Source organism: Bubalus kerabau, chromosome 12, assembly GCF_029407905.1.
Source record: "Bubalus kerabau isolate K-KA32 ecotype Philippines breed swamp buffalo chromosome 12, PCC_UOA_SB_1v2, whole genome shotgun sequence".
NCBI lineage: Eukaryota > Metazoa > Chordata > Mammalia > Artiodactyla > Bovidae > Bubalus > Bubalus kerabau.
Window position 1 is genome coordinate 83,170,719 of NC_073635.1, and position 24,338 is coordinate 83,195,056.

General features: G+C 42.0%; 1 long non-coding RNA gene across 1 annotated transcript in view; it reads left to right on the top strand.

Moving 5' to 3' along the window:
• LOC129624741 (uncharacterized) overlaps positions 1–24,338 on the top strand; it is a 40,607-nt gene that overhangs the window by 11,980 nt on the left and 4,289 nt on the right. The window lies entirely within an intron of this gene.

Here is a 24,338-nt window from a genome sequence, read left to right on the forward strand (position 1 = left end):
GAATAAGAAAAATTTAGAAGAGATAATATACATAAAAAACAAACAAAAAACTAGAACTAGAGGAAAAGACTCATATGCTTTATTTTTTTCTTCTTTGCTATTGTTCAATCACTAAGTTGTGTCTAACTCTTTTCCACCCCATGAACTGAAGCACACCAGGCTTCCCTGTCTTTCACTATCTCCCAGAGTTTGCTCAAATTCATGTCCATTAAGTCAGTGATGCTCTCTAACCATTTCATCCTCTGCCACCCCCTTCTCCTTCTTCCCCAGCATCAGGGTCTTTTCCAGTGAATTGGTTCTTCATATCAAGTGGACTTAGACTTATCTCAGTTGAGCAGACATAACATTCTAGAATTTGCACTAAGTTGCTTCAGTTGTGTCCTATTTTTTGCAACCCCATGGACTACAGCCTGCCAGGCTCCTCTGTCCATGGGATTTCCCAGGCAAGAATACTGGAGTGGGTTGCCATGCCCCCTCCTCCAGGGGATCTTTCTGACCCAGGAATCAAACCTGCGTCTCTTAAGTCTACCTGCATTGCTAGGTATGTTCTTTACCACTAATGCTGCCTGGGAAGCCCATGGCTACATCAAAAGGAGTCTAAAGCTTTCTCCCCAGCCTCTTAGGATACATGTTTTGGGGGCAGCCATTTGCCACGTGAGAAGCCCAGCACTCCTCCAAGTCTGTCATGCTGAGAGGTGGCCAGAGGGAACCCATGGACGGGCCTGACCAATTCCCACTTTTTCCAGCCATCTTAGTCCAGAAACCAGAAATGTGAATGAGGGGAGGCCTTCTACTGATTCCCGTCCCAGCCAGCATCTGACTGCAATTGCATGAGTGACCCTGAGCAAGAAACGTCCAGCTGAGCACAGTCGACCCTCAGAAGCATGAGAGACAATAGAACATTATTGTTTTAACCCACAGAGTTGTGGGGTAGTTTGCAGCAAGCCTAACTGGCACCCCAGCAAACACAGGCTTTCCTTCTTTGTGCTGTAGACCCTCCAGAGTGACAGGGCTCCTCCTGAGGCAAAGAGCACTGTGGGACATTGCAGTAAAGCATCAAGGGCACTATGAGGGCCCTGTTGGAACTGGGTGCTTGTGGACAAGAAGAAGGGGCCGAACCGGAAACCATCTTAAGAAAAGAGCTTGCATTCGAGTGTAGAGTAGAACTGCATTAGTGCTTGTGGATGGGAAAGAGGGTGAGTTCGTTATCAGATAGGCTTGAACTGGTCATTCTACTTTCTCACTTCCAAGATGTTGGACTTCGGGCAAATTATCTTAACTCCCCAAGCCTCAGCTTCCTCATCTTTAAAGTTCAGATGATCTGATGATAATAAGATCAGATGCAAGGAGATAACAGAAGGTATTCAATAAATGTGTTCCTGCAGTTTTCTAAGTATGATCTGTCTTATAGCAACTGTTCCATTGCCTTCGAATGGTTTCTTTCCTTGCCTGTCTCCCAAGTAGACTTTGTGATGCCTTAGGGGAATGAGATTATATTATGTATTTTTGTGTTCTTGCTGGCAGGCAGAATACACAGAGTGGATGTTCCAACAGGGTGGAATGAAGGAAGGAGTTGATATCAGCAGGGTTGAGGAAGGAAGGAAGGAAGGATGATTAGTCTGTTTGGTCAGGAGGTCAGAAGCCACATGGGTTAATGGAGGAAACCAAGGCAGAGAGAATTCTAAGAACAGTAGGAAGTTGACATAGAGTGAGAAATGCAATACAAGATGAAGAAAAAAGTTTTGGTAGAGGGTTTCCAAGCTCCAGATAAGGTGTTTAAGGGAGAGATGAGTGTTGAAAAATGGAAGCGGCACAGAAGTTGGCAGAGTTGGTGGAGAATCGATACCTGTACATGCAGAGTAACTTTTGTAGAAAGACCACGGGCTGGGGAGACAGATGTTCAGTTTCCGTATTGGGTGACCTTGACCAAGTCACTTAAATTCTTAGCACCTGTCGTTTCATGCAAAAAAAAAAAAAAAAAAAAAAAGAAAGTCTTATCATAAGGATTAAAAATGATAATTTTTATAAAACACCTAGAAAGGTATCTGGTATAATAAGGGATACATAAATGTATTCTCTCATAAGGACAGCATATAAATATAAAATTGCTCTAAGTGGTTTTCAGTTGAAATTTATATAGGGTGTTTCATTTGCCTAGAGGTCAGGTAATTTAGTCTTCTATTTTTACATTAAAACTCAGAGAAGAGCCTGAAAGACAAAGCCAAGCCATTTCGCCTGGACCACTGGATTCTTGTAATGACCCTTGTTCTCTCTGGTTCTGAATGCTCAGACAAGGAGGTGAGTCCCCAGAGGACATTGAACTTGGACTCTGTGAATCATTGGTTAACGTACTCTGTTTTTCACTTTTCCAGAAGTCCAATATGGCCTTCTAGAAAAGTTAATCATGCTCTAATAGTGAGATCTGAGTGCAACTTCATCATTTTTTAAGATTTTTTTCACTTATAGAAACTCCACCCAGCCTTCTGGCATCTGGGGACATTTATTCATTGTGCTAGGGGAAAGTGGTCTGAGCCTAAAGCAAGAATACTACTTTCAAAGTAAAATGACTGAATAATTAACCAGGGTACCTTCTCAAAGGTGAAATTTGGCCAAGGTATTAGAATTGGTACTTGCAAAATGCCTAAGGTGTATCATGGATATTTGATGAAAGGACTAGGTCATCTCTGGGATTTTAAAATTCTTCCAGTGACCTGGAAATTCTGAAGGTTTCTAAAAAAAAAAAAATTTTTTTTTTTTTTAATCATCTCAGAGTATGTTGGATTGTGCATAATGGATTCCTTCTACAGAATCACCCACAGGCAGTGTCCGCCCTTGACATTGACTCCATTGACTCCCAGGGAAGTGGGGCTGGACCCTGAGCTAGCTGGACATTTACCTGAAGTCTGGGGAAAGAGCCTGTCTCCTGGGCATGGTGAGAAGTTGAGGGGATAGTGTGTGGTTTAAGTGGAAACTTCCAGAAGTTCAGCATGAGGAAGCTGGCATGGTGGGAATTTGCCTGTCTGTTGTGTAATTTGATCCCATTGGGAAACAGGAATTTGACTTTCACAGAGTTTGTCTCCACCAGATTACTAAAGTGAGTTCCCTCAACTTCTCCTTAGGCATTACTCTTGCACCTGATGATGGTGGGGTTGACCAGGTACCACTTGTATGTCTCATTTCTGGTGCAGAGTTTTAGCAATTCTAAAACAGAAAGCCTGACAGTCTATACCCATAACTATGCATCATCACTGGAGGAGGGATGTTCAAGGAGTGGACAACTATTTGTTTTTTGTTATTTGAAAATTTTTTTTGAAGAGTAGCTGAACAAATTGAGAGAAATGGGAAGGAAATAAACTGCACTGAAGAGAAAGTCCTTTGGACTTTTTTTTTTCTGTACAAGTGGATCATCTATAGGTTGAAATAATTATGAAACTTGGAATTCATCCAGTTCTGTAGTGGGTAATTACAAAATTGCTTTGTTTAATTATGTGGTATTTTATAGGAGAACATTTTTAACCTTTGTAACTAGTGCCAACGAAAGGAGACTTGGCTCTTCATAATAAGTATCGTCATTCTAATTGCATCTAAGGTTTATTTAGAAGTGATTCATTTTTTAAGACATGTTCCAATTTGTATAATTTTTTTTTAGTAGGTAAAAGCTGCTGAAGTGGATTGGTTTGTGGTAACAGACATAAAACAAGAATAACAGCTTGTTAATAGTCTGCCCCACTCTTCAGATACCCTAAGTTCATCTCTGAGAAACATAGACACTGCAGATTCATTTCTGAAACATGAAGCAGAGCTTATATAATCAAGTGGCTCATTAGAGAGGATCAGAGGGCTTCAAAGTGCACTTTAAAAATCAGAACTAACGTCCTGTAGTTAAAGAGGAGATCAAAGTGGACGCCATGTCCAGAAGATCCTTTACAGACCTTACCCATCTGTATTAGTATGAGGAGTGACTTTCGCTGACACTCACTGTAAATCCATGCATCTACTCATGACAGATTCAATGGTCAAACCACCACCTTCATTCATTCAACATGATTATTGAGTGACTTACGTGCAAGGCAATGCAAAGCCAATGCTGCCTATAATGTCTTTTTTGATTCTGTTGTCATATATATAAATATATATATGTATTCATATATATACACACACTTATTTTTAATTGGAGGATAGTTGCTTTACAATATCGTGTTGGTTTCTGCCATACATCCACATAAATCAGCCATAGGTATACATATGTCTCCGCCTCTTGAACCTCCCTCCTACCCCATCCCACCCCCTAGTGATTCTGTTGTCTTTAAAATACAACTACTAAGGTAGCACTTAAAAAAGAATTATGATATTTTGTATGTTATGTCTTGGGGAATGGGATAGTTTAAAATAATTAATAGAAGTAGAAAATATATCAACTTTTATAAAAGCTTATAAAAATGAACTTAAGTCATACAAACTCAAAAAAAATCTTTTTAGATTTTTTTTTTTTTTTTGGCTGCACTATTTGGCATGTGAGATCTTAGTTCCCTGACCAGGGACTGAACCCCAGCCGTCTGAGTGGAGGTATGGAGTCTTAGTCACTGGACTACCAGGGAAGTCCCTAACCATATGTATGTGGATGTCACTTATCATTCAGAATCTTAGTCTTCTCATTTCTAAAAGGATATCAAATTAATTTCTTCCTGCATTGTCAGAATAGATGGAAATCTCAGTCACTTAACGCAATGAAGATCAAAGGTCTCCTAACATCCCAGCCCATTTGGTTTTGGGGGGAGGTGGTGAAGCTGTGTTGGGGAGAACATGAGTTTCAGGCATTCCTTCCTGAGATGCCATCATCCTTAACATATGACCCCCAAGTTTGCCACAAAAGGAAAGAGAGAGAAAGAGCGTGTGAGAGATCTCTTAGGAAAACAGGCCTATTAAAAAGTCCAAATCTGTTCACATTCTATTGACTGGAACTAGTCACATGGCTCCACCTAGATGTCTGGAGCTTAGAAACCAAGTCTCTGGTGAGCCAAGGAGAGAAATGAAATGTTTTAAGGGGACACAGAGCATTGCTCAGATAATCTCCATTGTTGTTGAGATAGTGTTTGTGAAAATGCTAGGGTGATGTATATGGAATACTATCTGCAAAAGGACTGGGATCATGTAAATCACTCCTTGATATGTTAAATTTTTAAGACTGGAAAGGTAGATTGGGGTCAAGATGGTGAGGTCCCCAAATTATTGCCAGTTAAGGAATTTATAGCTTACTCCTTGGGTTATAGTGTGGAAGTAAAAGGTTTTGAAGAGGAAAGTGGAAAATGAAGTTGCTCAGTCGTGTCTGACTCTTTGAGACCTCAAGGACCGTAACCTACCAGGTTCCTCTGTCCATGGGATTTTCCAGGCAAAAGTACTGGAGTAGATTGCCATTTCCTTCTCCAGGGGATCTTCCCGACTCAGGGGTTGAACCCGGGTCTCCTGCGTTGCAGGCACACACTTTACTATCTGAGCCAAAGGTCTACTTTGAAGAGGGGAGTTACTTAAATTTGTGCATTAGGAAGACTGAAGCACTGTCTATTGGCTGGAGATTCTGGGAAAATGGTAGACAATAGTCTTTCTTGGTTGTTGAGGAGCTATAGGGCCTGGACGAGGGCCAGGGTAGAGATCATGGGAGTGAGTGAATGTAATGTACCCTAAGCCTGCCAGTGGACTGTGATATTTTGTTAGTCCTTGTCCCTGCAGCATCTTCCACAGAACCTGCACTATAATATGTGTTCAGTAAACATTGCAGAAATCAGTAAGGGCTCTATGAATGGATGAGTAAGTGAACTCCATTCTATAGGACAGTTAGTTCTGTGTATGACTGTTTTCTCACATAAGTGATAAATTCAAGGGGTTGGGGATCCTTTGTTTTCAGCTTTCTGTAGGAAAGGTCTTGATGTGGGTCTAATAAGCACAAATAACCAAGAGATGTGTGTGGTAGTGAGTCCTCACACACGAGATTGGTGAAGCAGCTTTGAAGCTGAGGATTATCCTGGCTACACCAAGTCTAACAAACAGACAGACAAACAAAGCTCATGGGCCCAAGAGACATTACATTTAGCCCCATCTAACTCAGGCACAGGGACAGATAAGTTGCCTATGTGGTTTCAAATCTTTTATTGATTTCAACATGAATTGCTGACTCTTCTGCATGACTTTTGTTTAAAATAACAAAATACTGCTCTGCTAAAATCCAGAGGATTTATAAAATAAATGCCACTTGTTTTAAGAAGGCTAAAGATCTCAAATAAATGAATATTGTAAAACTCTGTCAAATAGTTTATAAAGAAAAACTGTGGTGACAAATGTGTTTGCTTTTCAATTTAAGTGAAACATCTATATAAGCAAAATATTGTCTACATTTACTACATTGTTTTAACTCTAATTTTTTTATATAAAAATATTATATAATCCTTAGGATTTTAGTAATTTAATCATTCCTCCATTTGAACATTTAAACGCTTCTTTTACATTTCTTTTCTTTCTTTCTTTTTTTTTTTTTAGTGAACTTTCATTTGTTGTTCAGTTGCTTAGTTGTGTCCAACTCTTTGTGACCCCTGTAGACCACAGCATGCCAGGCTTTCCTGTCCTTCACTATCTCTTGGAATTTGCTCAAACTCATGTCCACTGAGTCAGTGATGCCATCCAACCATCTCATCCTCTTGTCGCCCCCTTCTCCTCCTGCCCTCAATCTTCCCCAGCATCAGGATTTTTTCAAAAGAGTTAGCTCTTTGCATCAGGTGGCCAAAATACTGGAGTTTTCTTCAATCTCAGTCCTTCCAATGAATATTCAGAGTTGATTTCCTTTAGGTTTAACTGGTTTGACTTCCTTACAGTCCAAAGGACTCTCAAGTGTCTTCTCCAACACCATAGTTTGAAAGCATCAATCCTTTGGCGCTCAGCCTTCTTTAGAGTCCAACTTTCACATCCATACCTGACTACTGGAAAAACCACAGCTTTGACTTTATACACCTTTGTAGGTAAAGTGATGCCTCTGCTTCTTAATATGCTGTCTAGGTTTGTCATAGCTTTTCTTCCAAGGAGCAAGTGTCTTTTAATTTCATGGCTGCAGTTACCATCTGCAGTGATTCTGGAGCCCAAGAAAATAAAATCTGCCACTCCACCCCCGCCCCCCATTTATTTGCCATGAGGTGATGGGACTGGATGCCATGATGTTAGTTTTTTAAATGTTGAGTTTTAAGTCAGCATTTTCACTCTCTTCTTTCACCTTTTATACCCATTTGAATTAAATGGATTGGTGGTAGAGAAGTTCACAGATAGCAAATGTACTTAAAATTGTATGGTATAGTTATATCAATTTCCAGGTGAAAAGTTTACTTATTGATTCAATAAATAGTGATTGGATGTCTTGTATATGATGGCTCTGTGCTAGGGGTAAGGGATTCAGGATAGATTTACAGACAGCAGAAAACCATCTAATTGAATCTTTGCCCTTTAATAGACTGAAACAGATTAGGACAAAATACTTTTGGTCAAGAGAGCTTTTCAATGTGGGAAATACCAGTTTTCCCTACAACTTTAAGGAAATTATGTTTACATTTGTATTGTAACATGTGCTTGGAGCAATGATTAAACCATTATTTCAGCTATAAAATGTCTAACAATCAGAGGGCTATCAACTTTGTCTTATGTGGTTTCCGTAATCTTTTTTAAAAATTGAAGTATAATTGCTTTGCAATGTTGTGTTCGTTTCTACTACGCTACGGAGTGAATCAAGGTATGTATACATACATCCCCTCCTCCTGGCCTCCCTCCCCTCCCCCCATCTCACCCCTCTAGGTCATCACAGAGCCCAAGCAGAACTCCCTGTGCTATAGAGCATTTTCCCACTAGCTATCTGTTTTACACGTGGAAGAGTATATATGTCAATGCTTCTCTCTCAACTCATCCCACCCTCTCTTTCCCCCACTGTGTCCGTACATCTGTTCTCTATGTCTGCATCTTTATTCCTGTCCTGGAGCTGCACTCATCTGTACCGTTTTTCTAGATTCCACATACATGTGTGAATATATATTTCTCTTTCTGACTTTCTTCACTCTCTAATCCTTTTAGTTTTAGAGTTGAAAGAACTTGCATAGGTGTTTTCAAAATGTATGTATATGATACATATGCACACATATAATACGGTAGTTTATATACATTATATATTTTTCACATTAAAATAATTTAAGTATACCATGCTCTATTTTCAATGACCTAAGTGCATTCTTTGACAAAGAATATATAACACCTGAATTGTACAGGGTAGATCACAGACTTGGCTGTGTTTGATTGTGATATAGTAACATATACTGGCCTTCCCCTGTGGTTCAGATGGTGAAGCATCTGCCTGCCAATTCAGGAGACCCAGATTTGATCTCCTGGAGAAGGAAATGACAACCCACTCGGTATTCTTTCCTGGAGAATCCCATGGACAGGGGAGACTTGTGGGCTACAGACTACAGGGTCACAAAGAGTCAGACATGACTTAGTGACTAAACAACAACAACAATAAAATATATTTAATACCATGTGAATTGCCCCTGGAACAGGTTATTCAACCAGAGATGAGGCTGCATGGCTCAAATGCTTAGATGTTTCTGTGTGGTGAATGGAATGATTTGTTAATTTGTAGATCACTGGAGCAGAGAAGAGAGGCAGATGAGTGTTTATGAAATTTTACTCTTTTTAGGTCATGAAGGTTTAGGACTACAGACTCCTAACCCTATGGATACATTTAAAAAGCAAATCCAGTCAAAGATTAATTTTATCAATTATAATTTTTTTGTGTTTACTTATAAGGCTATGGTGCTTGCTCAGTCACTAAGTCATACCCTGCTGCTGCCGCTGCTAAGTCACTTCAGTCGTGTCCGACTCTGTGCGACCCCATAGATGGCAGCCCACCAGGCTCCCCCGTCCCTGGGATTCTCCAGGCAAGAACACTGGAGTGGGTTTCCTTTTCCTTCTCCAATGCATGACGGTGAAAAGAGAAAGTGAAGTCGCTCAGTTGTGTCCGACTCTTAGCGACCCCATGGACTGCAGCCCACCAGGCTCCTCAGCCCATGGGATTCTCCAGGCAAGAGTACTGGAGTGGGGTGCCATTGCCTCCTCCAGGGGATCTTCCCAACCCTATAGTGATTTTTAAAGGGATTTAGACAGACATTACTCACATCAGCAGGAACAGGCCAATGATTCCAGAAAATGTTAGTCAGGGTTCCCTAAACAAAGGATATCTGATCAGATTAGCTTGTGCTACGCGGAGTGCTAAGTGTTCCCTTTGGTTTTTAAAAAATATGCATAACCATGTTAAAGTATTGAGGAGACTTCAGTGGGGGGTGGGGAAACCTATTGAACTTCATCTGCAGTTAACAAACTAACTTAATTGTGCAAGGAAAGTTGATTTTTCTTGGAACACCAGTGAACACCATACAGAACAGTTTTTCTTTCAACCTCAGTTTGGGAAGAACTGTGTTAACTAAGACTATGGTTAATATTATTATCAATAAAAATTTTAACTTGAAATAACCCCTAAGATGAAATTGAATCCATTGATTTAGTTTCATGACTGTGTGTAAAACTCTTGATGATAATCTGGCCAACCTGTTCTAAACCGAGGTTTTCTAAATGCATTGCGTGGTCATGCTTTCTGGCTTTTTGTGTGTGCTCTTCATCTTGTCTTCTTGGATGTCCCGTGGCTAACTTATACAAAGCCAGCCTGTCTTGGCTCAAGTGGTTGTCAGGACCCATCAAATAATTCTCTGACCCCATCTAAATGTCAAGAACTGTGACGATTCCTAGGTTTTATCCTTTCAAGCTAACATTGCAGCCCAGCACTGTGTCAAGGGTGCTGGGAGAAGACACAGCCCTGCTGGGTGAGAGACGAAAGACTTGACTATTCTCTGCAGAGTAAGCGCCTTGTGTCTCATGTGTGTGTCAGCTTCTTTTGTCCGCAAAGTCACGTGGGCGGCAAAGAGTGTCCTGGACGCTGCACCTGGACTAGGTTTTCTTCACAGCTGAGGAGCCCCTAGCTTAGGAAACCTCAATCTTTTTTTAACAATGGGCTGCAAGGAAACTTGCCTGATTTTTGCCCAGGAGGGAGATGAGATTTTTCTTGTACTGCACGATAAACGTTTCTTCCCCGTGCTCTGGGAGGAGACACCATTTCTATCTTCCAAGGCTGTGCACTGTAAAAACCATTCTTGAAAGAAGAAAAGGCGGTCAGCACTTTTATGCAAAAGATGTGTAAAAATGAGAAAGACTCCAGCAATGTAGTCTCCTGGCACTAAAATCTGTGTCCCCCGTTGTGTGCTGTTCTTTGAATTCCTGTAACCACCTTTCTGCTCTGTCACCATGGGACTTCTTTTTTCTTTTTTTAAATTAAAAAAAAAATCTTGCCTGTGCTAGGTCTTCATTGCAGCATGTGGGCTTTCTCTAGTTGCAGCCTGAGGGGTTAGGTGCCCAGTGGCAAGTGGGATTTTAGTTCCTCTACCAGGGCTCAAACCTGCAGCCCCTGCATTGGAAGGCAGATTCTGAACCACTGGACCACCAGGGAAGTCACGCGCAGTGCTTCTTGAGCTGCTGTGGAGAGCAGCACGCGTGCCTGTGGAGCAGTGTCCTTCCCACCATATTCACCGCATCCAGCTGGGTGCCACGTACAGAGGAGACATTTGGCAAATCAGTGAGATACAGGTAGGTGTCCTTTAAATGTTTTCTGGATGGGTTTTCAAGTTTATTGCCCCAACTACCCTAGAAGAAGGAACAGAAGGTCTCAAATGATTTCAGTCACTCGGGGGGAAGTTTTCCTTTAATTTTGTTGTTGTTCAATCATTAAGTGACCCCGTGGACTGCAGCCCACCAGGCTTCTCTATCCATGGGATTTCCCAGGGAAGAACACTGGGGCTGCAGCAGCTTTGTGGAGGTGGTAGGACTCAGCAACTGATGGCTGTGAAGATGGAGAGGGAAGCACCAGAGCAAGTGGAGTGCTGGTGGCCAAGCAGCAAGTGTGCTGGGACAGTGGTGGCCGTCAGCCACGTGTCAGGGACAGCTGCAGCCTCCAACAGCAGATACGCAGGGCTTGCAACAGCTGAACAGCATCTTAAAAGATGTCTAGGTGGGTTCGTGTCACAGAAACGGGAACAGGAGATGAAATAGCATGTGAGAAAGAATAGAGACAGAAACACAGTATATTGGGGGGGCACCCAGGTTATTATATATACTTTCAATTGATAATAATTGTATGTGTATATATATATATCGTAAATTTACATATATGAAAAGATGAATAGTTTGGAGGCGATTTGACCAGACTATTGCCCATCAGGTCAAACATCCAATGAAGGCTCGTCTTGTGTCCCCCAGTGACCCCAGAGTGATCCCAAGTTTGATCTAGGCTGTCTCTTATTTCTCCTTCCACTCCCAATAAACACGGATCTAAGAGAGCACTGGTTGATTGGTGATGGGTTGAAAGCCAAGCTATTTTGCTAGGTGGTTTTCAAAAGTAAGCACTCTGCAGATTTCAAGAAATTTTTTTTTCTCTTTGTAAATGCTTCTCAAGGTAAATAGTGTCCAGAAATGGAGGTGGGCAAATGGCATTGATCAGAGAGGTAGGAATCATTTTTCCCTTCAAGACTTCTGGAATGCTTGTCATCTCTTTGGCTTTTGTCTCATATCTTGCCTTCACTGGTCATTGCCTATTGACTCTTTGCTGGTGTCATTTGCATACATTGTCAGGTGCCTCATTAAACCTTTCTGAGTGGCTAACATTCTTTGCCAATGCACACTTGTATTATTGAGTACCCACAGATAATTTGGTAATGTTTTAGAGGACTGGGTTTAGTATTGCAAATGCTCTCATGGTCTTCTTATGCAATTAAGGGAGAAGTCCAAGAATCAAGAGAATGTGCTGGGAATGAGGGTTGGTTTATTTGATTCCTTGTGTAGATTCTGGAATAATTGGTTGATTTTAGCAGACAATATGGGTCTTTATTTCTTGGAACTCAGTGCACTAAAAAAGAAACAGCATAGTGAGTGAGTGTGTGTGTGTGTGTGTGTGTGTGTGTGTGTGAGACAGAGAGAGAGAGAGAGAGAGAAGGAGGTCGGGGGGAGAGAGAGGATTAGTTTATCGGTTTGTCTTTTACCAATACAGCATGCTTAATAGAACTTCATTGTACTCATGTATTCTTATTTTCACTACCAAACATCTTTCCATTTTTGATATGTTCTCTTTATCTTGCCTTAAATTAAGAGAAAGCAAGAGAATTTGGGATAATTAATGCTCAGCTAATGTGTACCTCTTGAAACGTATTCCACTTTTCTCTGGCTGTCTAATGATTAGGTTTCAGTAATTGCATTCAGGCATTGTTGAGCCGGAGAGAGTAGCAAGCTGTGTGTTTGGTCGCAGGCTGTCTGCATCACTTTTCAGTCTTCTTCCATAGATTCTAACTGCAGCCACTTTCCTCTAATGGGAACTCACAGAAAACCAATAACATCCTCAATAAAAGGGTTAATGACATTTTCTTCTCCTCTGGGGCCCTTAGATTCTGCTGAATCTTTTTCCAGGACTGAGGAAATCCTATTAATGTCAAAATAAAAGCAGATTTTGCTGCACGGGCTGGCACTCGCCCTGTCTCTGGTCATGGGTGGTGGTGATGAGTGCTGTATTTCCTCCTGGAACCCATGTGAGCACCATCTGAAATCTGCTCCCATCTGAGCACCATCTGAAATCTGCTCCCATGTGAGCACCATCTGAAATCTGTTCCCATCTGACCTTGTATTTGACCAAAGGAGGGGTGTCCTGGGCAAGGCTGCCCAGTGAATCATCAGATCCAACCTGCTTCTGTTCAGGTTGTTAAACATTTCTTTGGTTGAGTCATGGGGGGATTTCCCTCCTTTTGAAAGAAAATGGGAAGCAGGGGTGGGCAAATAAAACTGGAGAGAGAGACAGAACAGGAATCCTTTACAGGTACAAATTTATAGGTAAGATCCCTCCCTCTATTCCTGCCAAGAGGAAAAAAAAGGAGAAGCAATATCCAGACAAAGGAGGAGCAGTATCTTTCCAAAAGGTTTTGAGAATAAATAAAGCATATACTTCATTCCTTTGGGCTTCCCAGGTGGTGCTAGTGGTAAAGAACCCACCTGCCAAGGCTGGAAGCATAAGAGACATGAGTTCGATCCGTGGGACAGGAAGATCCCCTGGAGAAGGACATGGCAACTCACTCCAGTATTCTTACCCAGAGAATCCCATGGACAGAGAAGCCTGGCAGGCTACAGTCCATGGGGTTGCATAGAACTGGGCATGACTGAAGTGACAGCAAGCCCACACACTTTATTCCTTTATCCCATTTTTTATTGCCCTGGAGCAATGCTTCTCAAACTTTTATGAGCATAGAAATTCCATAAGGATGTTGTTAAACCACAGGTTCTTGTTTACTAAGTCTGGGATGAAGCCTGAGATTCTGCATTTTTAACAAGCTTCTAGGTGATGCTGACACCATGGGCCACACTTGGAGTAAAAGCTAGAGCAGGAGTTCACCGAGTGTGGTTGCTTGACCAGTAGCATCACCTAGAAACCTGTTAGATCAGAAATTCTGGGGCCCCAGGTTGACTACAGTGGGTACAATGCACTCACTTCTGAAAAAAGATAAGTGTTCTCTTATCCATGGATCCTGTGACTATACTACATACAAAGGGAAGTTTGCAGATGTAATTAAGGTTTCTGGACTTTTAAGATCGGGAGATTTTTCCAGATTACCAAGGGACCAGTCTAATTATGATGAGTCCTTAAAACCAGAGAACTTTCTCTGGTTGGAGTCAGAGAGATGCAGCAGAAGAGAAACTTAAAGAGATTCAGAGATTCTGGCCTTGCTGGAAGGGGCCACTGGGAAAGCGTGAGAGGAGTGCAGGAAGCCCCTACAGGTCAAGCTTGGCCTTTGATGAGTCAAAGGGACAAGGGGACATGAGTCCTCCAACCACAAGGAACTAAGTTTGGTCAACAAGCTGAATGAGAGCAGAAGCAGATTCTTCCCCAGAGGCTCCAGAAACGGAGGCAGCCCTGTCAAGACCTTTGATTTCAGCCCCGTGAGACTCTAAGCCCAGGACCCACTACAGTTGTGCTGTATATGAACATCTGACCCACAGAACTGTGAGATAACGACACTGTGCTCTGAAGCTGCCCCAGTTTGTGGTGATTTGTTACAGCAGCTGTAGGAAATGAACACATGGACTGAGTCAGAGACTGAGTAGGGGAGTCTGACAATGTGCTTTAATAAGTTCTGCAGTCATTCTTGCAGGTTGTGGAAAGATTATTCTCTAAAACATGCACAAAACCCAACATAAATGGGGTTCTGCCACTTAACACTGTTGCAATCTCCCTAACATCCCTAATCTTTCATTTTCCCCTTTGTAAAATTGGGTTAATAAAACAAAGTGTTGATGTGAGAACTTTGGTTGGAATCTCTGGTGGAATATTTCACAGTTCTTATTATAGTAGATCCTCAAATGTTACCTTCTTTCCTTCCTTTCATTTCCTTCCCTGGACACACTGAATGCAAACAATTATTGATGATTCTGATGTCAGCTTTCTGAGGCTTAGGGCTTGGAACTTGACCTTGATTGTCATTGTGTAAATATGAGCTGGAAAGGAAAAACAGAATCACAGGAAGGAGATGTAGGTTTAATTTAAAAGCAATTGCCCTGCTCAGCTTAATTGCTACTCTTCAAAGCAGAGAACAGTGACGATGCTTCCCTTGTTTTTAGAAAAAAATTCAGCGCTATTTAAATCTGGATATAGAATATTTGGTTCTAAATGTGACCTTTTAATCATGGCACTAGGGTAAGTCAGTACTTTACATCATACTGAGTCTTTGTAGTGGGACCACAACTGCACAATATGTTTATGTTCTGTACGTTCTTAAGAATGCAATGTACTAATTCTAATTTGCTAGTCTGCCAGAGTGCTCTGATGCTCATTAATTTTTAAAGTTTCAAGTGTTTTTTTTTCCCCTTCATTTGTATCCACCCTTGAGCTGGAAATATTTGCTAGTTCTTCCTGGTTTCTCCACTCTGCCTGGTGAGCTGCTTCCTTGGATAATTACACGTTCTTCTCCTCCAGCCTTTTCTTTCTCCTCCTACAGCCTTTTCTTGCTGACCATCCATCACTGTGTGATGAAATTTGTTGATTGGGTTTATTCTGCAAATGATGCAGTTTGCAGAGTCCCAGGTTCATTGTCATTTTCCATTGCTGTCTAGATGAGACTAAAGCTCTCAATCAATCAACACTTCTAGATTAATTTTTCCCTCTCTGTGAAATAAAAAAAAAAAGTGAATTAAGAGTTAAACTAGGCTTCCTGGCTTATGTATTTATTAATCAATCAACCTTGCACATAATACTAAATTAATGTTTACAGTACAATATCCGCATACCGATTTCTGTGTCTGCCAGCTCCAGTGCTGTGCTGAAGCAAGATTCTATCTGCTGTGAGCAATTTTATAATGAGCTGCAGCCCTGGAAACATTGAAACCCATTTAAAAAGTGACCTGAATAATTTCTCAGAGAAAATTAAATGGGTGAAAGATCATGAATAAGAAGTAAATATATATTTAAATAGCATCAAGATGGCATTATTCTATTATTCTTTACTGTGTGGCTCTTGGTTTTAGTCATAGAAAACTGCATCTGTGTAATTTGGGAAGGGCTTGGGGCACTCCCTGACTTACAGATGCTCTGCCTTTAAGTATATTAATACGTAGAACCCAAATCCCCATGTCCGCATCACATTTCTTATTGTTACGTGTATTAAATGCTCTTAATGCCCAGGAAATGATGCTAAATAACATGTTGATTTCTGCAACAATGGAGTATAGAGCAAAGGTTAGTTACCTAAAATGTGATCCTCACACCGGAAGTATTAACATCACTCGGGCTCTAACATCACTTGTTAGAATGGCTGACTCTCAGATTCCGGATCTTCTGAATCAGAATTTGCATTTGAACAAAATCCTAGGCAGTTTGTTTGTACATTAGAAGGTGGGAGCTGCTGGAATAAAAAACTATCTGGGAGGTGGGGCTGTGGGGACCGTGGATTGTGAAGGACAGAGGTGGGGATAGTATTGAACGGAACCGTGCATCTTGTCTTTCCATTGGCAAGTCCTGGAGGGTTTGGGAAGAGTCTGTTGTGCTTTCTTTATGTTTGTGTTCAGCAGGATGCATGTGTTAAATGGTTGAGTAGTGTGAGGGTGTGGTTTATAAATATGCGCTCACGGAGCAAATCTGTATGGCCTGCATTCCATCTTCTGATGTAATGTCTTCCAAACTTTAGCATGACCTTGAATGAGAAGCGGGGGTGGACAGTGGAAAATCTAAGGGTTTTGTGGCTACACAGAACTAGGTTTTAATTCCAATGCTGATTTTATTAATCGTGTCTATGGTTTCTTTCTGTGTAAAGTAGGCAGAATAGCAACGTGCTCACTGATAGATTACATGAGCTGATGCCTAGGAAGTTGGAGGTTTAGTGACCAGAACCAGGTAGGTATCTAACTCATATGTCACTGCTTATTCTTTTCTACAGGTCATTCACTAATTCATTGTTGTTGTTGATCACTCGCTCAGTTGTGTCTGACTTTTGTGAACCCATGGGCTGCAGCAGATCAGGTTTCTGTCTTTCACCACCTCCCACAGTTTGCTCAAGCTCATGTCCATTGAGTCTCTGACGCCATCCCAAAATACAAATGTATCTGTCTGTTCATCTACCCATCCAACCATCCATATGTCTACTATCTGTTTATGTATTCTTGTTCCTTTCTTTCTACTTCTCTTTTCCTTCTGTCTTCTGATGCCAGTAATCACGTCCTATCTTTCCACCTGGCGTGCCACCTCCACCATCTCCACTCCCTTTCCCATCATGGCAAGTGAAGACATGGAGGCAAGTCAGGTCCTTGGGAAGAAGTGTTCCAAACAACTGAGCTTGAACATTATTGATGGCTATTGTATTAACACTGTGTGTCAGTTACCTCCTGCTTCCTGGGCTACTACTTTCCTTTGCCTTAGATGATGACAGGCATTTCCCAGAGCCTGGAATTCCTTTTAGTGTGTTCTTAGGGATCTGCTGGCCAACTGAGATGGGCTTCATTCTGGATTAAATATTGCCATGAACATTTTTCTTGGGCTTTCCTGCTTGCTCAGTGGTAAAAAATTAGCCTGCCAGTAGAGGAAACTCAGGTTTGATCCCTGGGTTGGGAAGATTCCCTGGAGAAGGAAATGGCAACTCACTCCAGTATTCTTGCCTGGGAAATCCCATGGACAGAGAAGCCTGCCAGGCTACTGTCCATAGGGTAGCAAAGAGTCAGACATGACTTGGCGAATAAACCATAACACCAGCAGCAGCAACAACACTTCTCTCCCAGTCTGTTCCCCATTCCCTGGCTACTTCTGTAGTAGTATCTGATGATCCCATAAATACATCTCAGGAAGAGGAGAGTCAGTTTAGGCTTCTGTTGGCATTCAGGCTCTGCGTACAACTTCCTGAGGATGTGGGTGGGAATGAGGTGGATGCACACCCTACCCTGTGTCCTCACAGGAAGGCTCTTGAGCTCAGGTATCTTCAGGTACTCTGTGGAAGGACCCTGACATTGAGAGAATGAGATTTTGATACTGAGGCTGATCCTTCAATGTGAACTGGAATTATTCCCCACTGAGCCGAACTTCTCATTTATCTTGGACGTGACAAAAATATGCTCCAGCATATGGTTTCACCTTGGATAGGAAAAAAAAAAAGTCATTTTAATTGCTAGTTAAGACTGCTGGGTTACTTTAATTTGCAGGCTCTTTATTAAGTGTGATCTATTTCATTTAAAGGAGTCATAACAGAGGTTTGGTATGAACCTCCCAATGATTAAATTTCACAGGCACTGTTAGGAGACTTGAGGTCACCCTTTTGGAGACTCTGAGCCACTTATGTGTAAGAACGGAGCAGGCTTGGCATGCAGGCAGAGTTTGCACACATGGCAGGTTTTTAATCCAGGTTTGGAAACTTGACAAAGAGGATGTCTGTGTGTTCTCTCCCTTTTCTTTCTTCCTCTTGTTGTCTCCAGTTGGGGCAGGACGTCATTTCTCCTCGCTAAATCTCTCAGGTTGAAACACATACAGCATGAGTGGCTTAAAAAATCCACTACAGGGGTTGAAAGTGAGTCCGTCCAGCCAATTTCCTTATTCTAGTGACTTTGATGAAGGCCAGAAGAGCAGTAGCTACTTCAGATAGTACACCTATCATGAAATAGAGACTGAGAGATGGTGTTTAGCCATTGGGATGTAAGTTCTATCAAGCTAAGAGGGGATCTTGATGGAAAGACTATATAATACTAGAATCCGTGAGACCTGTGCTCTTGATGCCATGCTATGCATCCCCGAATTGTGACCTGGAGCAAGTCGTTTCTCTCTCTAGAGCTCAACGGTTTCACCTGCAAGACCCGAGGCTGGTGATAAAAATCTGGTTCCGGTTTCAGAGTGCTCAGGCTCTGTCATTCCCTCTCACATCCCACTCAGATAACAGAGCCTGGATTCTGGCTTTGGTTTTGTCCCCAACTTGTGGTTTAACTCAGGTCAGATGTTCCAGGTCTTCATCTCCACGTGTCACTCTAATTTGTGAGGGATATTCCCAGGTTTTAGCCTTTAAGAGGTTAGTTGGACACATTTTGAAGGAATTGACAGGAATCTCACTGTGGTGTATCTAGGTGTCACCTCGGTTGCCAGAGGAGACAGAGCACAAGTTACCTCCTTGTGATGACTCAGATGTTAGATGAGCATGGACATCGCGCTGACTCATTTCGATGTGTTTGTGCCCTTGGGGTTGGGGCGGTGCCTCCGCCCATCACCTCAGTTGAGGACGTGGAATTGTCACAGTGTCTCCATCTCATCTGCTTTGCTGTCAGTTTCACTTCTTAAGCTGTTGGTTACCAGGAGAATGCTGGTAATGAAACTTAAAGTCAATAATCTTAAACTCTACAGTGGGTTCCCATTAGTTGTCTATTTTATACCCAGAACATCTAACTTAAAACCATACATATATATAGATATAGATAACATGACATAACTAACATATATATCGATAGCATATATTTGTCTAGCTCAGGGAACTCTACTCACTGCTCTGTGCTGACCTGAATGGGAACGAAATCCAAAAAAGAGGGGCTATATGTATACATATGGCTGATCTGGGTTTACCTGGTGGCTCAGACAGTATAGAATCTGTCTGCAGTGCAGGAGACCCAGGTTCAATTCCTGGGTCAGGAAGGTCCCCTGGAGCAGAGAATGGCAACCCACTCCAGTATTCTTGCCTGGAGAATCCCATGGACAGAGGAGCCTGGCAGGCTATAGTCCATGGAGTCACAAAGTGTCAGAAATGATAGTGACAGATTTTATTTTCTTGGGCTCCAAAATCACCACAGACAGTGACTGCAGCCATGAAATTAAAAGATGCTTGCTCTTTGGAAGGAGAGCTATGACAAATCTAGACACCATATTAAAAAGCAGAGATGTTACTTTGCTGATAAAGGTCCGTATAGTCAAAACTATGGTTTTTCCAGTAGTCATGTATGGATGTGAGAGTTGGACCATGAAGAAGTCTGAGCGCTGAAGAAGAATTGATGCTTTTGAACTGTGGTGTTGGAGAAGACTCTTGAGAGTCCCTTGGACAGCAAGGAGATCAAACCAGTCAAGCCTAAAGGAAATCAACCCTGAACACTCACTGGAAGGACTGATGTTGAAGCTGAAACTCCGATACTTTGGTCATCTGATGGGAAGAGCTGACTCATTGGAAAAGACTCTGATTCTAGAGAAGACTGAGGGCAGGAGGAGAAGGGGACGACAGAGGATGAGATAATTGGATGGCATCACTGACTCAATGGACATGAGTTTGAGCAAGCTCCAGGAGATAGTGATGGACAGGGAAGCCTGGCGTGCTGAAGTCCATGGGTCTGCAAAGAGTCAGACACGACTGAGTGACTGAACAACAGCACGCATGCACTCATGCTTGCACAGTTCATCAAACATACCTCTGCTCCACAGCCCACAGGCCTTACATGACTCCTAGATCTACCCACCTTTTAAAGGTAGGATGAAGGAATGTCCTGTGATGGAGAGATGATGAGATACCATCAAGGAATGATCTCTCACATGCATTTACCAAAATTTGAAAAAAATAACAATGGATGTTCCAGAGTAGGAGTAGAAAGAAGCAGAAGTAATGGATAAGGTTCATGCTGTGTTGAGTTAAGCACTGGACCAGGAATTGAATCACTGGGGTTCCAGTCTAGGTTTTGACACTTTCCAGCCTTGACTTATTGGTTGCTTGTTATTGTTTATTTGCTAAGTGGTGTCCAACTCTTTATGACCCTCTGAACTGTAGCCCACCAGGCTCTTCTGTCCATGGGATTTCCCAGCCAAGAATACTGGAGTGAGTTGCTATTTGCTTTTCCATCTTCCCAGCCCAGGGATCAAACCCACACCTCCTGCATTGGCAGGTAAGTTCTTTACCACTGAGCCACAAGATACTAAATCTTGGGCCAGTCTCATCCACATAGAAGCATAAGGTAGGAGTTGCCTTGAAATTCATGATATTCCAACCTAAACATCAGATACTCTTTTGAATCAAATCATGCATGAAACTCGAGCATACTTGCCAGACAGAAGAGAAGTCACGCTGGTAAAGAGAAGGACTGAAGATCTGTCGCCTCTCTAACTGGCCTTCCCCTCTCCCTCCTACAGCAGCTTTGGGGCAGGAAGCCAGAGCTTCTGGAAATTCAGTCCCCTGCCTCACTCCTTCCATATTCCCGCCACTCTTGTCTAAGTGGAAGCTGGCTGGCATTTTGGGCCATCTGGTGGGTTGATTGTGGTCCACACCAGTGATTGAATCCAGCATTAGGTAAAGACTCCGTACAGACCGTGGAATACTTGACTTATGCAAATACGACCTTACTTGGATTGTTCTACGAGGCCTCTAATCACATCTCAGAGATGGAGATTTCTGTCCTGCGGCGTGCGGCTGATTGCGGTGAAGCCAGGAAGCTGGGCTGGCAGCCGCCGCCACAAAGCAAGGGCCTTTAGACTTTGTTTTCCTGTTGTTCTGTTTTGCCTGTGCATTCTTGCTACGGCTGCCCGGGTTATTTCAGTATCATTTGTGTTATTACCTCTTTTATGTCATTCTCCCTGTGACTGAATGCAGTAGCAAGGGGGTATATTAGAAAAGGAAATAAATAAAGGTTTAAAGAGGCTTAAAAGGGCCAAAGCCTTTATTCTATTGTGTGTGGATTTCCTTTGGCCACTTCAATGTTGAAAAGTATTTTGCACAAAAAGCACATGCATAAAAAAGCATATACAATGTTCTGCACATGGTGTAATGCTTGAATCTCGTTCCTGGAGTTAGGCAGATGGGGGTTCGGAATTTTGTCTTTTAGCTGTGTGACGTTCTGTCAAATGGCTTAATGTCGTCCAGCCTCAGGTTTTCATCTGTAATATGGGTGTGATGAAACACCAGCACCTTATAAGATTGTCCTGAAGAAGATTAAATGAGATAGTACATATAGAGTGCTTTGCTTTCTGCCTGGCACAGAGTCCTGCTGCTGCTGCTGCTTAGTCATAAACCATGTCCGCCTCTTTGAGACCCTGGGGACTGTAGCCCGCTAGGCTCCTATGTCCATGGGATTCTCCAGGCAAGAATACTGGAGCAGGTTGCTATTTCTTTCTCTAGCAGATCTTTCTTACTCAAGGATTGAATTTGTATCTCCTGCTTGGCAGGTGGATTCTTTACCACTGAACCATCTGGGAAGCCCTTACAAAGTCCTATGATTTACTATTAAATTTCATTCTTCATCTACATTATTGGTACCATTTCCATTTCATAAGTAGCTCCTACTTTGGTGTAAAGATGGATTTTCTTTTTTGAGTGCCTAAAAAGCAGAATCTAAATGGAAAATAAGCAAAAAATGTAGATGAAGGATGAAATGTAAAAAGGGATGGGATATGCTCAAATGATAATTAAAATGAGGAATTGTTGTAAATTGATGTAAAAGGAAAGTGCAAGATTTTTAATGCAATTCTGTGCTTAGCTGTGGGTGGTCAATAGATTTAAAATGTGTACCAATGTTCCAAATGTAAAAATTAGAGTTTGGGAAGGCTAGTGTTGTTTTAAAGCAGCAAAAGTTATCCCCAAATGTTATGAATAATTATAAGGAGACAGTGGCATTGCGTGCAGCAAATTGTTAGTGTGAATAAGATTGGGCTGTTTCAGGGAGTGATAGTAAACAGCACGCTTTGAAATTAGAAGACCACGCTGTCAGCACCGAAGACCCCAGAGCTAGACACGAGTCCTCTGTCTGTTTCCTGTAAAGCTTAGTGTGTTACCTAGAGCTAACACAAGCCCTTGCTTATCATTGAGAGCATCCGCATGTGCTTGAATGCCTTGGCAAGGCTGCTGATATGTGTGTATTGGAGCCAAATGTGTTTTGCAGGACAGCCCGAAATTGAAGGAGTGTGAAACGGGGTGTGTGGGTGAGGGTCGATGTGATTAAACACAGGACAGGGCTCAGAGATGATGTTTTCACATTTTGAGATCCTTGGCAAGAGAATAACCATCGGTCCTAATGGCTTAGTGTTGCCTAAGGCTCTCTTTCCATTAAGTGAATTTATATTTTTATTTTCCTGACTTTCAGATGCTTATGGGTACTCTCAAATGGGCCTTTTACATTCCTGTTTGGCTCATCTTTACTTGGAGTACACCTGGATACTTAATGAAAGAGAGCTTACTTAGGTTTGCTAAAATCAAAGTTTTATTTCTTTACTTTCAGCCACAGTAACCCATGTTTGTCTAGAAGTTGGGCAGTCAAAATCTCAGAAGGCGTAAATTGGCACTGCTTAGGATAGTGAAGGGCAGGAAAGCCTGGCGTGCTGCAATCCATGGGACCACAAAGAGTCAGACACGACTTAGCAACTGAACAACAACAAGTCTGGTCTATAATCTCAACTCCATGAGCTATAGCTAGTTATATACCTGCCTGACTCTGATCTCCTAGGATTTCAGCCCCTCTGTCTTGCCCGCTGCCTAGAACACAGAAGGAACTCTGTATATACTCTTTGGATGAATGGAAAAACAAACAAACAAACCCAGGATGAATGTCAAATAGACATTCCGCCCCCCCCCCCCCAAAATCAATTCATGGCTAAATTGGAGAAGAGAATGGCAACCCACTCCAGTATTCTTGCCTGGGAAATCCCATGGACAGAAGAGCCTGGCGAGCTGCAGTCCATGGAGTTGCAAAGCATCAGACATGACTGAGCACATGTCTAAATACTAAAGACTGAAGATATTACACATGGCCGTAATTATAACAGCATTAATTTGTAGAGAGTTGACTGCAGGGCAAGGATGGTGCTAAGCTTTATATTCATGTAATCCCCACAACCCTAGCAGGTAGGCATTCTGGTCTTCATTTTAAGATGAATAATAGTGTTTTAAAGTCTGGAGAATATCCAGAAAGATAACATTATTGTTGCAGCTGATCCTGAGTGATGGAGAGATTACAGTGATTTGTTCAGTGTTATTCAGCTTCCTCCTTGCCCTGGGGTCTATTGGCTGGAGAACGGACCACCGTGGTCACTACCTGGGCAAGTTTTTGTCTCAGAACATTTGTCCATTGTCTTCCCACTCTGGGTGACCTGAATTATTTTAGACATTTCTATATTTTAAATCAGAAACCCCTAGTTAGTTTATTTTTGCAAGATGAATTTAGTTTACTGAGATACACTCTCATGTCTTAGCATATTTCCTTCTTTAAGATTAACCATTTTTAGCTGATTTATCGTTGAACTTGAGTGAGTCAACTGTTCTCATCGAGTAAGAATTTTGCCTCTTGTTCTTTAAGCAACGCCCTTGGGTGCCCCGCTGGACATAAAAGCATTCAAAATGCCTTCTGGTGTCCTGCAATGATATTTAGAGGTGGGAAGGCAAGACTATTCTAGAATAGTTTCAGTGGGAATGTCACTTGCTCTCTCTCTTTTCTCTCTGTCTGTATTATTTCTTTGGGAGCACCAATGCCATTAGTAATAAAGAAAAAAATCAATCGCCTTGTAAACAGTCATGGTCAGAATAACTCTCAGGAACAATATCTCAAGAAATGCCAGTGCTTGTCAAAACACAGACTCTGCCAACAGGATGGTTAGTTCAGCCAGTTTACTCCTAAAGTATTTGAATCCACCTTACATTCTCCAGCAGTATATAAATAGACCATCTTCTCCCTGCTATTTTTAAATCAGAAATTGTTAT